Below are 17937 nucleotides of genomic sequence, written 5' to 3' on the forward strand. Positions count from 1 at the left end.
TGAAAACAGTGTTAGTTTTTTATGTCATTTGTGTTTTTATCCACTATGGTAGAGTGGGAACACACCAATGTCACTATTTAAATTCTATATTACTTAAAGAATAATTGCCAATATTCATTGTAAACTAAAATTTGTAAGGTCATAGTTGATGTCAACGGGCTCTAATATGTTTCCTACTTCTGAAAGTAAATGTCTATGCCTTTTGGCCATGCAATAATTGGGTAATCCCACAATGAGAACCATGTGAGAAAAGAGTTTTCCCAAACTCCATAGGCAAAATATAATCCACTTTTTCAGAGCATTTTACAAGTAGAATTCATAACAAGTAGCAGAATTTTTTGTTGGCCTCAGAAATCCATTCATGTGAAATTGAGCACTAAACACCATTTTATATTTTGAATGTGTTATGTTCCTCATTTCTTTGCACAGAACCTTTTAAGAATGTCAAGTGGTGTAATGGTCTGTGTAAGATTATAGGTGAGCATCTTGGCTTATATGAATAGACAATACCAACAGATCTTTGAAACCCATTATACCTACTTCTGTAATCCCCACCAAGATGACGGAACCAGACTCTTGGGGAGGTACGATATGGGTCATGGAATGTCCACAAGTCAGTGGCATTAAAAACAATAACGTCTTCTGATTTTGGCCATATTTGAAATAGATCACCTGGAAGTATGAGAAACAATAAAATTTTCATGTGGTAAGATGCTTCTGTTCAACACTGGCTCAGAGCAAGAGACAGTAAACAACATGGCCATGAGGCTGAAGGCACTCTACAGTTGGTTTTACATAGTCATCCAAGAAGATCTGATACTCACTAAAATTGCTAAATAGATATATTAAATTCAGTGCTTTGAGTCTGTATCGGTGGCACGCTCCATCTTGCCTATAGAAAATTATAAGAAATGCATGAGGCATCCATTAATATACAACATACTACTGAATGAGTAAAAAAGGATTATACACAGTTCATATGCTGAGAGCAAAACTCGCTCTGATTGCCCTGTGCATTGTCTTCATTTACTTGACAGAGTTCTTATGCAATTATTCTGTACATTTGAATCTGTGTCAGCATGGTTAACTTTGGAGGAGCAGATTGTGTGTGAAACACATCTAGCAGAGAGGAGTGTCTGTATCCCATGATGGCCTGAAGCCTTGCCTTTTAATGGAGACAGCCAAATCTTCCTTCATACATTGGATTCCAGGTGCAGGTGCATTGGGGAATGACAGCCACACTCCTCATGCTGAGGATCAGACTGGAATTTTTTTGATGTATTATTTATTTGTTTCTTCAGGAGACAGGAAGAGGCAGATAGAGAGAAAGAGAGAATAGGCATGCCAGGGCCTCCAACCACTGCAAAGGAACTCTAGACGCAAATGCCCCCTTGTGCATCTGACTTAGAGGGGTCCTGGGGAAATGTACTGCTGTCCTTAGGTTTCACTCGCAAATGACTTAACTGGTAAGCCATTTCTCCAGCCCAAGACTGCAATATTGACATCTGTAAATTCACACTTTAGTTTTCTGTCTGCCAGTACTATTTCTACATCTTTATGGATTTATTCAGAAATTGTATGATAATTATGTCTCTGTTGAAACGTTTTTTGTTTGCAATTCTAACTGTATTTTGAATGTATATACTTAGAACACAGTGTTAAGATCTGTAATGTATGAAATGTACAGGCCAGGAAAGTGAAAATAGCATGTTACCAACCCTGATTCCATATGTAACATTCTATTGCTGTGTTCTGTCTCTCTCTTTATCTATCTATCTATCTATCTATCTATCTATCTATCTATCTATCTATCTATCTATCTATAATCTAACTATCCTTCACATTTCCTAACATACTAATTTGTGAGAAAAAAAACAAAGTGAAACATTTTTTTCTTTCTGAGTTCCAATCATATTACTTTATTATAACAGACAGAAAAAAAATTAAAAATGAACATTCTCAACCAATATTTTTTATAAGAAATAAAAGCATACCTCATATTCGCTTGTAAGCAAACTCATAGAAAATAGTACCATCCATTCATATTAAGAACAATGTTTTATTTTTCTCATTTCCTAATTATACTTATCCACTGCATACTGCAAGTACCCGTACATTTATGTCATCCTTCATCTTTGGTTCATCTTGTTCTCATCCTTTCTCACCTGATAACGACACCTTCCAAAAATTTACATATCAGTGTTAATGCATTGGATTTCACTTGAATATTGAGCAACTATCTTGGTTTACGTTAAACCCTAATACAAGAGAGGAGAGTAGTCTTTGAATTTTTTTCTTTTCCCCTTCTATTTTTTTTATTAGTTTTCTATTCAGCAAATGCAGGCAGTTTAGTACCATTATTAGGCTCATCCATGACCTACCCCCCCCGCATTGTCCCCTCCTTGTTGAGGTTTATGGGTCATGCCTTGTGGAGTTAGCCCACAGTTATTGCGATAAATGTCTCTGCATATCATGACTCAACATGTGGCTCTGACATTCTTTCCGCCCCCTCTTCTGCAAAATATCCCTGAGCCAACTTCAAACAATTGAAATTCTGCTCACAAGGGTTTCTTTCCAATGTGGTCCTGATATTGTCAATTTCTTTCTTCAGGTGTATGTATCATGCACATGCATACTTTTAAGAATATCAATTTAATTATGGGTTGTGCAATGGTGAGCCTGCTGTCAATATTGTTTGTGTTTTTCATTGACCTATTTCTCATGCTGAGTTTTTTCTTGCTGAACCTGGATCTCACTGAATCTTTCAGGGAAATAATAAGCACGTCTTTGTGGTCAACATTTCTCTGCTTCCCTAACACTGGACTTTCAGAACTATGGATTTTTAAATTCTAACAAGCTAAACTAAGCTCCTCATGCTTGAGAGTTAAACAAATTTATCCACAGAACCATCTCCACAACTTATAGACTTTTTGAATTGGGAAGCAAAGAGGTGAGATTCCTGGTATCTTTCAAATTTCTATGTAATCAAAAATAGTTGGGGAAATTTTCTTATTTCTAGAGTTAATGATTTTGCAGTAAGACACTGTCCCTACTGTCATGAACATAGTAAAAATTTCAATCACTTTATGGAAGGTCATTATTAGGTAAGTGTGTGCCATGCAATGGTGAGGTGTAGTTTTCTTGCTTCTGATGTCCTTCAAATTTAAGCACGTGATTATTTTGAGTGTTGGAGGAAGTTCTTGGAGATGGAGTGTTTCCTTTTCACACTGGATTTGCTTAAAGTCAATGTATAACTAATTCTGCTAACAAAAATTGTCAATAAATTCACGTATATGTACCTGATTCTAAGGTCTATGAAAGTAACCCAGAATTTATGACACTAAAGAATTTTAGCAGATAATTAATTCATGACTTATCCAATCCAATTGCATGTGGTGGCATATGCTTATTATCACACTACCTGAGAGTGTTAGGCAAGAGTTTCAAGAATGCGAAGTCATTTTCAAAGTCATGGATTAATTTTGGAAAAGAAAATAGTATGCTTTCTCTGCTAAGTATTGAAAAACTCCCAAGCAAAGCCACTGGATCTTCTAGAGTTTATCATGTTATGGGCATGACAGGTAGCATATTTTTCTTAGCATGTTCAAAAAGTTAATATAAATCATTAACATCAGCTAGAGCTGTGCATCTCTGGTCATTTAAGATTTATCCATGGCATTTTAACTGGCTCCTGGCAGGGACTGAAATGTAGCATAAGCAAACACCTCATGGTTCTCTCAAGAATGAACAGCAACTCAATTTTTCATAGCAGTTCTCTGTGTCCCACCGGAAATTTGTCACCTTTGTAGCAGCCACAATGCCACATTTGGTTTCTTGCACACAAGAAAAATCTTTCTTACCTCAAATCAAAAGTGAGGAACATTTCCTTATAAGCATCATAAAATTCCACCTCATGTATGTAAATCCTTAACAGGCCATTCTCTACTATTGCGATTAACCTGTTGAAGCTATGGACACCGTGCGATATTTCCCTGAAAACTAAAAGGGAATGTTCAATTAGAAGCATCAGCCATTCCTCTAACTTTTCTCATCAATATCTATTGTGACCATGGCACCTGATTTTACTCGTAAAAATATAAGCATCAAATCCTTGTGGGTGGAGATGTAGTTTCAAATTCATGCACATTGTCATAATTTCCCTTGAAAATATGGTTAAGTCCAAGGGATATACTGCAGTATTTGCACCTTATGGAAATGTATGTAATTTTTTGGCCAATCATAATGATTAACCTTAGCTATTTATTTATTTAAGTTGTGCTTGAAATTTTTCCTTAATATTTTATTTTATTGTCTATTCACAGTCTTCTTGAAATACTAAAAATGCGTTAGGACATGAAAAAGGAATTTAAGGAAAGTCAACTCTATTTATGAGTGCTCATCCATTCTATGGTATCATTTTAAAAGTGGTGCTAACTTACTCTCCCTTGGAGAATATGCTTCTCTTTTTCAGATATATGTAGATCCTAAGGAGAGAGCCACCCCATCATACCTCAAAAGGGCCAAGGCTGAATGTAAGAAAAATTGGCGAAACAAACAAGGGTGCTGTTTTCCTGATGAACCAGGTAACAGCAAAAGGGGAAAGGAGAACAACATAGAGAAAGATCAACTCCTACCAAATCAGAGAGCCAGAGCCTCAGAGGCCCCCAACACCTCATCACTGCAGCAGACTAAAAATGAACCCGACATGGTTTCAGGGAAATTCAACAAGGACGGTCCAATGGGGAGGCGGTAGGTCATGGATGAGCCTAATAATGGTACCAAACTGACTGTATTTGCTGAATACAAAACTAATTAATAAAAATAAATAAATAAAAGTGAAAAGAGCAAGGTATTCCATGGCAAGTTATAGAAAACCTTACCAAAATAAAATATGGAAGGAATCACATTTATAGCATAAATTTTAAATGATTTCTAAGATATAATCTCTGACAATTCTTTTTTTTAGTAGGGTTTCAGTCTCTTCCAGGCTGACCTGGAATCTACTACGTAGAATACAGTATTTTATTCTTCACACCTTCATATCAAGTAAAACCTAATTTAATAATATTAAGAGAATCATTACTGGGCTATGAAAACACAGGCAGAAGGGTGAGCTCTGTTGAATCAGATTCATGCCCTTGTAGAAGGGACATTCACCTGAGATCATGATCACCTGCCCTCTGTCAGTTCATGGTAGCCACAGTACCTTCAGAGGTTTCTTCTCAGCACACACCAAGCAGCAGAGAGCCACAGCTAGCAATGGAATCTTCATGGTCTTAATATCGGTCTCCTCTCTTCCTGAGAAGCTCAGGGCAGCTATCTCACTCTGCTGAGATGTGGTAGGATGCTGTAGATAAAGTCCATATCTGCAGGATGTGGGAGGATCCAACTGGTAATCACAAGACTCTGAAAGTTTTTTTTTTCTTTCTCTCTTACTTTTCCTTTCTATTACTTTCTTTCTTTCTTTTTTTTGCACATCCTGATTCAAGGTGGTTTGTGTCTGCATTTGGCATTGCTTTATTTTGATAATGAGATTAGTAATAAGTGATTGCAGAACTGAACTGGAAAATTGACATTATACACCTGAAAGTGCACCATCTATAAGAAATGTTTTAAGAACAAAAAGTCCTTTTATACTCTGTTATATAATGGAGGAGAATGGAAGACAGGGAATCAGGAGTTCTGAGAACAAGGGTCTTGAGCTTCCCTTTGGCATTAGATGATTGCTGGTGTGGTTACTCAGTGTTCATGAGGGCAGCAAGGGATTTGGTATAGCCTTGGAATAGTATGAGGCTATGAGATACTGGAGGGACATGATGACAACCAGCATTAGAATGGAGAGAAGGATGTTTAGAACCTCAGTCCATTGTGATATTTGAGCACAGAATTTACTGTGACTGCTACAGAGCTTCAATTGTTGTGTAGTGCTGATACAGGGCGCGCCTGAAGTCGTGCATGGGTAGGCCCTGGGCTGGCATGCTTTTATGAGATTTAAAAACTAGGTCTCAAGATGCTTCTTTGAGTTATTGAACTAGGATATAACCTAAACACTGCAGTTTTCTGGAAGTTAGATGAGCTATGAGAGAGGCATAGCTTGTTGGAATACATTGACACATGACACTGGGGTTCTGCTTTGTTCTTAAAAGAGAAGTGGGATAGGTGTGGTGATGCACACCTTTAATCACAGCAAAGAGGTGGAGGTAGCAGGATCACTGACATTGAGGCCATTCTGAGATTACCTAGTGAATTCTACATCAAAATGGACGAAAGTGAGACCATAGTTCGAAAGGGGAGAGAGGGAGAGAGAAAACCGGTGTGACAGAACCATAACTCCCTGTGTGCCATGTTCAGTAAGGCAAGATGTTCACTCTATGGGAAGGGTAGATATTACGCTTATGGGGAATCTGCTTGGGGAAAGTAGACACTATACTAAGTGCTGATGCAGTGTGAGACAGGTTACTGGGAGAACAGTGACAAAACTGAGGGAATCAAAGTTCATATGAGGACGTGGTGGGGAATCAGAATAAAATATAGGCACTCCCAGGGGCATCAGGCTCTGTGCACATGGAGGTAGTGGGCCCCAAGGAGCTATCAAGAACCTTTCCAGGTATTGTAACTGGCCAAACCTGCTATCATCTGAGTCCTCCAGTATAATCAAGGGCTAAGACTATAACACAGCACACTAACCTAGATTCCAGGGTTTCCATAGTTCTCCAGGCACCATCATAAAAATGCATATTCCCCACCTCTGAGGTCTAATGGGAGGCTATCACATGGTGAAATTGAAAACCACCTTCCTAAAGTACCCCAGGTGGAGGGACAGTTCCGCCTCCAGGAGTTTCCCACAGTGTGATTCCACTCCCAAATACAGTTGGAGAAAAATTTATACAAATGAATGTCTTTATGGTAACAGTGTAATCATGATTCAGAAACAAGGCAGAGAGTTATTGTTTCACCAGTTTTGACAGGGTAGTATTATGCTTTTATGTCTGAGAAGTATTGCATTGTCTATGTGTTAATTGTTTTCACCAATTTCTTAGTTCTTTCATAAATAGGTTGTTTCCAGGTACCAATTTTGGGATGGATATGGTTAAGGTCAGAAGAGTTGAACTCTGCCAATAACTAAATCCCCACAATACATTTTTCCTCCCATGAAAAACCTCAATTTATTCTTGACATTTCTTTGTTTAAATCATGTGTGATGAACTCATTGGTCATCCTGAAATTTGACATTTTCTCAGTCCATCCTGATACACCAAACAGTGTGGAGCTATGTTTGATATTTATATTTCTAACAGGATTGCTCCAAAGGGAAGTTTAGGGTGAGCAGGAAATTCGGCTTCTTGCACATGAGTGAATAAGCACAATCCCTATGTGATTGTATAAGAACAGCAACACAAGCTGTGATGAGCTCCGTTATGTAATGAAGTATCAGGTCTGCACCCAAATACAATGCTTCTGTAGTGCATGATCTTTTATAACTTTTCATTCCAAATTCAAGACTGTTCATACACGTGTTCAATTTTATTCCCATATAACACCCTAACTATCCTTTTAACCTTTTATCCCACAAAAGTCTATATTCAATTTTAGCAACGCATTAAAACAATGAAATTTTTGTCTCTTATACTCAGTTGTCTTTCACTTATTATGTGCTTTATACAAGACTGTATATCTTCCATAGGCAATGGAGAAGTTTTATACCTACATTACAAATCCAGTCATCCATAGAGCCCATAACGGAATCTACGTTCAACTGTGCTAAAAAGGAAGTTTAATGTATGTAAAACAAATTAAAAAGCTATCCCTAGGCAGACACTCTGGTACAATTCACCATCCCTTGCTGTAAAGACCCAAACAAAAACATTGCTCTATGGGTACAATTCTTACACTTACTGTTGGGGTCAGCTAATGCTATTTTTAAATGCAGGCAATTCCTAAATGTTCCTGTCACAGTCTACTGAGGCAATTTCTCAATAATAAAATTCCTACATTTACTGGTAAGTGTATATGAAAAGTCTTTCTCAACAAACACAGCGTATACCCTGGGTAGCGAGAATCTACTAAGGCTGCTTCTCAATGAGGACAATTAATCCAGTGGATGTTCAGAGAGTATTAAATCTCTTTCACAATCAGGTTTGTTGATATACTTGCATGTCTGATTATATCAAGGCTAGTTCAAATGAGTGAAATTTCTACACCAACTAGCCAGAGTATATGAAGTAACTTTTTAATGATGGCCATTCCTACCCTTGCATGGCACCATGTATTTAGAATGATTCATAATGAGAGAATTCCTACACTTGCTAGTTAGTGAATACAAAGCATGTTTCTCATTAAGGCAATTCCTGGTCTTAGTTTTCAGAATATGAAGGCTAATTTTCAAAGATGTTATATTATCCATTTTCAGATCAAAGTCTAGTAAGGCTTTTTGACAGTTAGGTCCATTGCTACACATGGTGAGCAGAGGTTATAAAGGCTATTTCTCAGTGTGGGCAATTCTTGCACATGCTGGTCAGAGTCTTGTCAAGCCATGCCTTAAGGAGTGCCATTTTCTTCAGCTGTGGACAAGTGCACTAAGCCTATTTATCAAGGAGTTCCTTTACAACAATTGATAGAGTAAATTAAGACTATTTGAAAACAACAGCAATTTCTAATTTTGCTTATCTAAGTCTTCAATGTCTATTGCTCAACAACAGTATATGCTACCCGTGCTTTCCATAGCAATATTCAAATAATTTGAAAAATATATTTTATTATTTATGTATGAAGAGAGGAAGAGAGAAAATAAGAGATAGAGAGAAAGAAAAAAGGATATGCCAGGGCTTCTTTCTCCTGCAAATGTCCTCTAGATGCATGGACCACTTTGTTCTTCTGTCTTACATGTGTGCAGAGGAATTAGATTAAGGCCATTAAGCTTTCTAGGAAGCACCTGGCCCTGTAACACAAAACCATTACTTTAGCCCAGCTGTATTTCTTATTGTTTTCAATCGATATTTTAAAAAATCTGTAATGAATGAATCTCTGTCTGCATGTGATGCAGTTACTATTCCCTCAGTTCTGGCTGTACCAGTGACTTAGTGCCTCTATTTTAAATGAATTCTTCCAGACACAGAAGGACCTGGATATCTTTGACCTAGCAGTGCCTGGCACTACCTATGCAAGACAATCATAATAGGAGGAAATGATGATGACATCAAAATAAAAGACTATTTGAGCAGGTGAGTGAATATGATGGAGAGTGGAATTGTAAAGGGGAATGTGACAGGGGAAGGAATTATCATTCTTTATTTTTCATAATTATGTTAATAACAGAAAATATTGCCTCTATTTCTGGTGAAATAAATTGGCTATCAGGTCATGTTTGTTTCTGCTCTGGTGTAAAGCCTTAACCTCACATGGGGAATGAGAGCCTTGGCTGAACTTAGAATACAAATCAAATACAGATTTAATAGCACCTTAAGTTTCTGCTCCAATGTGCTTATATACAGAGGTGATCAGGTAACACAAGCAAAGGAGATAAAATGCCAGATTCCGTACTGTCTATGTGCCTTACAATTTCTATGTACATATGATAAGAGGCCCTAAGTGGCCCAAATGATAGGTCAATACTTTTCACAAAAACAGTGTGTATGTATTTGTTATTGTAGGACTTAAATCATACTCAAATTGGGTGATTTAATTTTGTTATTAACAATTAATGAACGTTTCTCCATAACTGTTAGCATATTTTGCCTGCATATATAAATTTATATATTTAATACATAATACCCACACTCTCTTTGTTTCAGATACAGCTTGGTTTTCCCACAGGAATACCACTATCTTAATTTTTAATGTTTATTATTATCATTATTATTCTTATTAACAACACCAACATAGTTCATATGGATACATCCTATGTTGGTACCCTGTTTTCCTTTGTCCCTTCCCACATTCCACTGGGGACACTCCTGAGTGGGGTTGCAGGTATGCCTCATGGGGTTGTGGTTTATGCCTTTGGAAGCAGCTGTCAGTTTTTCTCTGGGGAGGAAGTTTCTCTGGGCATGATGTCTCAATCTGTGCATCTTAAAATCTTTTTGGCGCTCTTCTGAAAAATTTTTGACCCATGATGGGTGAATTTTAAGTCTACTTCAGTGGTGAGTACTTAGGAACCTCTGGATATTTGCTTTGGTAGATGTTGAGTATCCTCAGAGTCTGTCTTCTAAACCCTGGTGGTGATTATCCGGTTCAGCATGGAAGCAGTACTCTTGCTCATCACCACAGTTACTCTGTAATTTCAGCTGCTTCTAGGCTGAAGTGTGAGGGGTCCTTTATCTCCTGAGGTCTATCTACTCTATGTGCACACTATCTGGCAGTGGTATCCTGAAATTGTGGACACCGGGGCCCGTCAATCAGGAGGGTGGAGCAAGGAATATTCTTCAGCGGCATGTGTGCAGGATCCAAGCAGACCCCAGCCAGCCACCAAGGGACCTATTCTTACCAGAGAAGTGGGAGGATCTGGGAAACAGGGATATTTGCCCTGCTCACTCTGTGTGTGCACCCTGTAGGGTCTAAGTCTATTTCTTAGTGAGGCAATTTTACAGTTGCTGGCAAGGGACAAGTAAGGCTATTTATCAATGAAGACTTGTCTCATCCTTGCCATTCAAACAGTATTAATGCTACTTAAGGCTGTTTTATGGAGGGCATTCATACATGTGGCGGACAGAGATAATTAAGGCTATATTTCAGGGCAATTCTTACACTTTTGGACAGGATAAGTCTACTAGGAATATTTCTCAATGGGGGTAATTCCTGTATTTGCTCCTCAGAATATCTGAAGTATATTTTCAAAGATCATTGTCAAATACACTTGTTTCTAAATAATTGTCATTCCTTCACATTCTGGTCAAAGTTTACTCTACTATTTCTAGGTTAGTTCTATTGTCACAACTTCTCATCACAGACCATGAATAGTATTTCTCAATGAGGGCAGTCCCTACACCTGTTAGTCAGAGCTAAGTAAGAGGACTTATCAATGAAGATTGGTCATACACTTTCAGGTCCTTGTCTTCTAAGGCTGATTCACAATGAGGTCAATCCATACACATGCTTACCAAAGCCAACTTTGGCTATTTCTCAACGAGTTCAATTCTTATGTCTCCTGTTCACAGATTATGAATGTGATTTGTTAATGACAGCCATTGCTACTCTTGCTTTGAACAGTCTAATGAGGCTGTTTCATAATTAAGGAATAGATACAATTAATGGTTTGGTCCTAGTATAAATATCATTTAAAGAGGACCATCCCTAAACTTCATGGTCAGATTCTCCTAAGGTAATTTCTAGAGGGAGGAATTTCCAACCCCTTTTGTCATTGTGCACTGCAGCTATCTTACATTGAGAGCCATTCCTTTCCTTACCAGTAAGAGACTACTAATACTATTTCGAAATGATGATTCTTACAGTTGTTATTCAGATCCTGTGGATGCTAGTTCTCAGAAGGGTGATTTATACACCTGCAGCTCAACTTATTCAACAGCTGTTGCTACATGAGGTCTATCTCTATACTTGTTTATCAGAGAGCACAAAGGGTATTTTTCTTTTAATTTTTTTATTAATTAGTTTTGTATTCAGCAAATACAGTCAGTTTGGTACCATTATTAGGCTCATCCGTGACCTACCCCTTCCCATTGGCCCCCTCCTTGTTGAGGTATATGAGTCGTGTGTTGTAGAGTCAGCCCACAGTTATTGGTAAGATAAATGTCTCTGCATATCATGACCCAACATGTGGCTCTGACATTCCTTCTTCCCCCTCTTCTGCAAAAGTTCCCTTAGCCATGTTGTGTTCAATTTTGGTCTGCTTCAGTGCTGAGTTGTTGGGGGCCTCTGGGGTTCTGGCTCTCTGATTTGGTAGGCATTGATTTTTCTCTGTGTTGGTCTCCTTCCCCTTTGTGCTGGTATCCAGTTCCTCAGGAAAACAGCACCCTTGCTTGTTTCACCAATTTTTCTTACTTTAAGCCAGGGGCCTTCTGAGGTATGCTGGGGTGGCTCTCTCCTTACATCTGCATCTATCTGAAAAAGAGAAGCAGATTCTCCAATGGAGAGTAACTTAGCTCCAGGACAAATGAGATAACAGAGAATTTAATAGGTGTAGGCCCTCCTGTAGCCCATGATTGATAGTAGTGTGATATTGGAGAGTGGTATAATGTTTGAATATGGTTCTGACTTGTTTCCCAGCTCCAGCTATGGGTCCCAAACCACTGAGGGGATCAGTTAGCCAAATCAAGAGCAGTTAGTTCCCCACCTTGGCTGTGTGCCACTATCGCACTTGTGTGGGCATCACAATGGGTTATTTGCTTGTATGTAGGTTAGACCATGAGTTGATTGGACAGATATTGGTCATTTTCCCCCAGACGCCCATGTGGCACCTTCTGGCACTAGACGTGCTAATTATCTGGGGACTGACTCTCTTCTAGATTCCAGCCATGCCGTTCCATTTTACATGTCAACTGCATATGGTATGTTCAGCAGTAGGGTCTTGCCACTAACCTTTGGTGGGTCATCAAGTACTCTGATAGAAATCTGTCTTTTAGGAAACCTTGAAGGTCTCTCTGATCAAACGCTCATTGTGGATGATAGCCGCAGGCTGGTACTGGGATTTATAGGCCAGTGCCCACTAAGAAAATGAAGAAAATATAACTAATATACAAGAGTTAGAGGGAAGACAGAGAGAAAGAGGAGGGAGGGAAGATGTATAAGATTAAGGTTATCATTGATCCTACCCTCTCTTGTGGTTTAGGTGTTCCCTGTAAGGTGTTGGTGAAAGTTCAGCCATTTGGTCTGCTTTTAGGAAGTAGCATTTTATGGTACATTGCAGTTTGGGTCTAGATTTGTGTTTCCCACCCTTTCATTGCCGTCTCCTCCTCCCCATCCATCCTAGGGTTTAGTCCACGAGATGCTTGCTAGGTATGCAAGGTATCTTGGGTAGATTCAGGTTAGTTGCTGTAGATGAGTGAGACTATGTGGTGATTTTCTTTCTGTGATTGGGTAAGTTCACTGGAATGATGTGTTCCAGGTTCAACCATTTTTTCCCCAAATTTCATTGTGTCATCTTTTCTTACTTCTGTATAGAATTACATTGTGTAGATATACCACATCTTAGTTATCCATTCTTCTAGTGATGGACATCTGGATTGATTCCAGCTCTTAGCTATTATGAATTGAGCTGCTACAAACATGGTTGAGCAAATCTCTCTGGCCTGTGGTTTGAAGGTTTTAGGGTACATGCCCAGTAAGGGTATAACTGAGTCTGTTGGTATCTCTATAGTCAGCTTTTCCAGGAGTCTCCATATTGCTTTCCAAAGTGGTTGTACCATCCTACCTTCCCACCAACAGTGGATGAATGTTCCTGTTTCTCAACATCCTCACCAGCATTTATTTTCATTTTATTTTTTGATGTTTGCTATCCTTAGTGGGGTAAGGTGGAATCTCATAGTTGTTTAATTTGCATTTATCTGATGATTAGGGATGATGAACATTTTCTTAAGTGTGTGTTTGCCATTTCTATTTCTTCCTCTATGAACTGCCTGTTCAGCTATTTGCCCCATTTTATGAGTGGGGTGTTTGACTTCTTACTGTTTAGATTTTTGAGTTGTTTGTAGATTCTAGAGATTAGGCCTCTGTCAGTTGGGTAACCCGCAAATATTTTCTCCCATTCTGTGGGTAATGTTGTTGGCTTTGCTTATTGTATGCTTGTCTGTAAAGAAACTCTTCAATATGTAAGTAGAACGATTGAGATGTCAAGGTAATATGATGGAGAATGGAATTTCAAAGGGGAAAGTGTAGGGGGTGGAGAGGGAGGGAATTACCATGGGATTTTTTTTTAATAATCATGGAAAATGCTAGTAAAAATTTAAAAAAGAAAAAATAATAATAATAAAGCCAGCCGTGGTGGCACACGCCTTTAATCCCAGCATTCGGGAGGCAGAGGGAGGAGGATCGCCATGAGTTCAAGGCCACCCTGAAACTACATAGTTAATTTCAGGTCAGCATGGACCAGAGTGAGATCCTACCTTGAAAAACAAAAAATAAAATAAAATAATAATAATAATAAAAAGATAAAAAAAAAAAAAAGAAACTCTTCAGCTTCATGTGATCCCATTGGTTGAGTGACTGTTTAAGAACTTGAGCCACTGGGGTTTTGTTCAGGAAGATTTTTTTCCATTCCTATATCATGGAAAGTACTTGCTAAATTTTCTTCCAGTAGTATTCAAGTTTCTGGTCTTATTTGAGGTCTTTGATCCATTTGGATTTGAGTGTAGTGCATGGTGAAATGTGTGGATTACATTTCAGTGTCCTGCATACAATTCTCCAGTTTGTCCAGCACCATTTGCTGAAGATGCTATCTTTTTTCCAGCCTATATTGTTCAGGCCTTTGTTGAATATCAAGTAGCTATAGTTGCTTGGCCCAAAGTCTGGGTCCTTCCCTCCAGGCTGTGCTTACCTTCTCTATGGGTTGTGCTCACAATTGGTTTTAAATAGTCTGAAATGGGCCCCTCTTTCCAGAATTTTTTTCTAGAAAAACTCTTCATTAATCACATAGAAGTTCCTTACTCCTCCCACCAAAGATATTTAAATATTTCACTCAATACTATGTGATACCACACAGTGTACATCTGAATAAGGCTTCTGAACCAGCTAAACAGCTTGAATTTCTGAATATACTTGTGCCATATCAAATAAATTCTTTTTTAGCTTCAACCACTATTGTGAATGTGTGAACTCTGCAGCTTCTGTCACTTTTCAAGCTGCTGGCCCGCTGTTCCAGTGGGATTAAAGTGGGAATATTTGGCTGTGACCAGCATGCCTTGATGACAAACATTTTTTTTTCATTGATTGTCAAAGATCAGTCCCCACCCAATAATAGTTTTCTCTTAATGGTTTTAGTGACCTGTAGCCAAAGTGGGCTATAAAATTACAAATATTATATTGCACAAATGAAAAAGTTATATTATCATTATGGCATATTATTATATTTGCTTATTACCAAACTTATTATGGTTACAAGTTTCATACACTGCACTTAATTTATACCTTGAGATTTATAAAAGGTTATAAATATTTACATAATATATGCCCTCCCATATTCTTTATCATAGCTCAGCATGAAAATGTACTACCCAAGGGACCCAGTGACTTATTAAAATAAGTTTAAACATAAACTCAGGCTGACAAGATAGCTCAGTGGTTAAGGCAATTTCATGCAGAGCCTAACAACCCACATTTGATTTGGCATTACCCACATAAAGCCATATGTTCAAAGTGACACATGCTTCTGGAGTCTGTTTTCAGCAACTTTAGCCCTGACACATCCATTCTCTCTGCATGTCTCTCTTCTATCTCTGCTCTGCTTGCAAATAAGTAGTTTTTTTGGGAAAAAAATGACAAACTCATTCACTTAAGATAAGGGTTGTCTCAGAAAACAGTCTATGCCGAGAATCTTTAAAATTTACAAGGGAGTCTGGTTTGATGATGTACTCCTTCAATGCCAGCACTGACTTGATGGTGCACACCTTCAATGATAGCACTCACTTGGGAGGCTAAGGTTTGAGGACATAGTTGTGAGTTTCAGGCCTTCCTGAGTGACAGAATAAGTTCTGGGTCAGTCTGGACTACAATGAGACACAGCCTTAAGAAGACAAAAAATAAATTAACTAAAATTTGTGAAGGTCCTTCATGGAAGCACTCGCTTAGAAAGATGAAAGCCTGTGATGTTGGTTTCTTCACACTGGATGTTTGCTATGTTTCTTTGTCTGAGCTCTCAGAATATTATTTTTTCTTTGCTTCTATGCTTTTGCGGGTAGGATTTCACTCTAGCCCAGGGTGACCTAGAATTCACTCTGTAGTCTCAGGCTGTCCTCAAACTCATGACAATCCTTCTATCTCAGCCTCTAAAGTGCTGGGATCAAAAGTGTGCACCACCATGCCTGGCTAACAGTACTATCTTGAAGAAAGTGTGTTTATTCACCTATAGGTGGACACTTTAGAATTGGGCCTCATGCTAAGAAAACAAACAAACAAAAATGTCTGGTTAGAAGTTGAAATATTCCATTGTGTTTTGTTAATAGTGAAGGTTTCTAGATTGAGTTTACTTCACAATGGGTAGGGGAAGGATGCCTCAGACAGACACTCCTGCATCCCAGGCAAGCTGATGATCACTGCAAGAGGGGAGTCTGGTCCATCAGTGATGTAGTCACTGGTAAGTTCACCATTGCACAGTTTGTCACCTTGCACCCATGATCATGAGCCAAAAATAGTTAAAAGCCAGCACTTTCAAAGCAGAGTGGGAGGTTGGCCGTGAGTTCGAGGCCAGCCTAAGACTATCAAGTCAGCCTGGACTAAAGTGAGACCCTACCTCAACAAAACCAAAATAAATAAATAATGAAATAAAATAAATTAATTAATTAAAATAAAAAGTGGTTAATTTGGGGGAATAAGACAAAATGAATTTCATGCAAGTATGAAAATATCAAATATGAAAAAATAAACTGGCCAGGTGGAGTACTCCTTTAATCTCAGTACTCAGGTGCAGAGGTAGGAGGATCCCTGGGAGTATGAGGCCACCCTGAGACTACAGAGTTAATTCCAGGTTAACCTGAGCTACAGTGAGACCTTGCCTCAAAAAACCAAACCAAACAAATAAATTTTAAAAAATTGTATAATAAAAAGACAAATATAATTGTCTCCCCCCACAGAGTGCTAAGCTCTCCTTGCTTCTCAACTTCTTTCAAAATATTGCACTCAAGATGATATTTATGATTGAATTGCATGGATTCCTGAAGGCCAACGGACTTTAGGATAGACTGCCCAAGGACCAGATTTCTCAGTATGCCATGGGAACAGACACAGTGGAATCAGATTTGACAGGCAAAGGTGGATGTGTTTGCTAAATAATCTCCCACCCCCGGGATGCTTGGATCCATCTAGCCCGCCACGCTGGAGACTATGGAGGGAGTCACTTTGCAACCAAGATGTCATAGTGAGTAAGAGTAAGAACTGTCATGAGGGGCTGGAGAGATGGCTTAGCTGTTAAGGCACTTGCCTTTGAAGCCTCAAGCCCCAGGTTTGATTTCCCCAGGACTCATGTAAGCCAGATGCACAAGGTATTACATATCTCTGGAGTTTGCTTGCAGTGGCTGGAGGCCCTGATGTGCCCAGTCTCTCTCTTACTCTGCTTATTCCTCTCACTCTCCCAAATAAATAAAGTCAAAATACATAAAAGAGTAAGAACTGTCATGAGGAGCTGGAAAGATACTGTAGTGTTTAAGGCACTAATCTGCAAACCCTAAGAACCCAGGTTTGATTCCCCTGTACACACATAAAGCCAGATGCACAAGATGGCACATGTCCAGAGTTCATTTGCACTAGTTGGAAGCCCTGGTGCACCCATTCTCTTTCTCACAAATAAAGAAACAAACAAATATTCAAGACAGCAGTTCATCTATCTGCTGCTGAGCTGGCCTGCAAGGCAGATATCTCCACAGCAAAATCCTCTCTCTCGCTCTCTCTCAGAAATAAGTAAGTAAAATAGTTTTGAGAAGCAGTTTGGAGAGAGAGAGAGACAGAAAGAAAGAATGGGTGTTCTAGGCACTCGAGTCACTGTGAATGAACTCCAGATGTATGTACCACCTTGTGCATCTGGCTTTTATGTGCACACTGGAAATTCCAACCCAGGTTCTCACGATTTGCAGGCAAACATTTTAACCTCTGAGCAATCGCTACAGAGATTTACTGAATTGTGAGATAGAAAGAGGCACAGAGAGAGAGACAGACAAAGAGAGAGAGAGAGAGAGAGAGAGAGAGAGAGAGAAATGGGCATGATGCCAGGGCCTGCAGATGCATATGCCACCTTGTGCATTTGGCTTACATGGATTCCGGGGAATGAATCCTTGGTCC

This window comes from Jaculus jaculus (assembly GCF_020740685.1).
Source record: "Jaculus jaculus isolate mJacJac1 chromosome Y unlocalized genomic scaffold, mJacJac1.mat.Y.cur SUPER_Y_unloc_3, whole genome shotgun sequence".
Lineage (NCBI taxonomy): Eukaryota > Metazoa > Chordata > Mammalia > Rodentia > Dipodidae > Jaculus > Jaculus jaculus.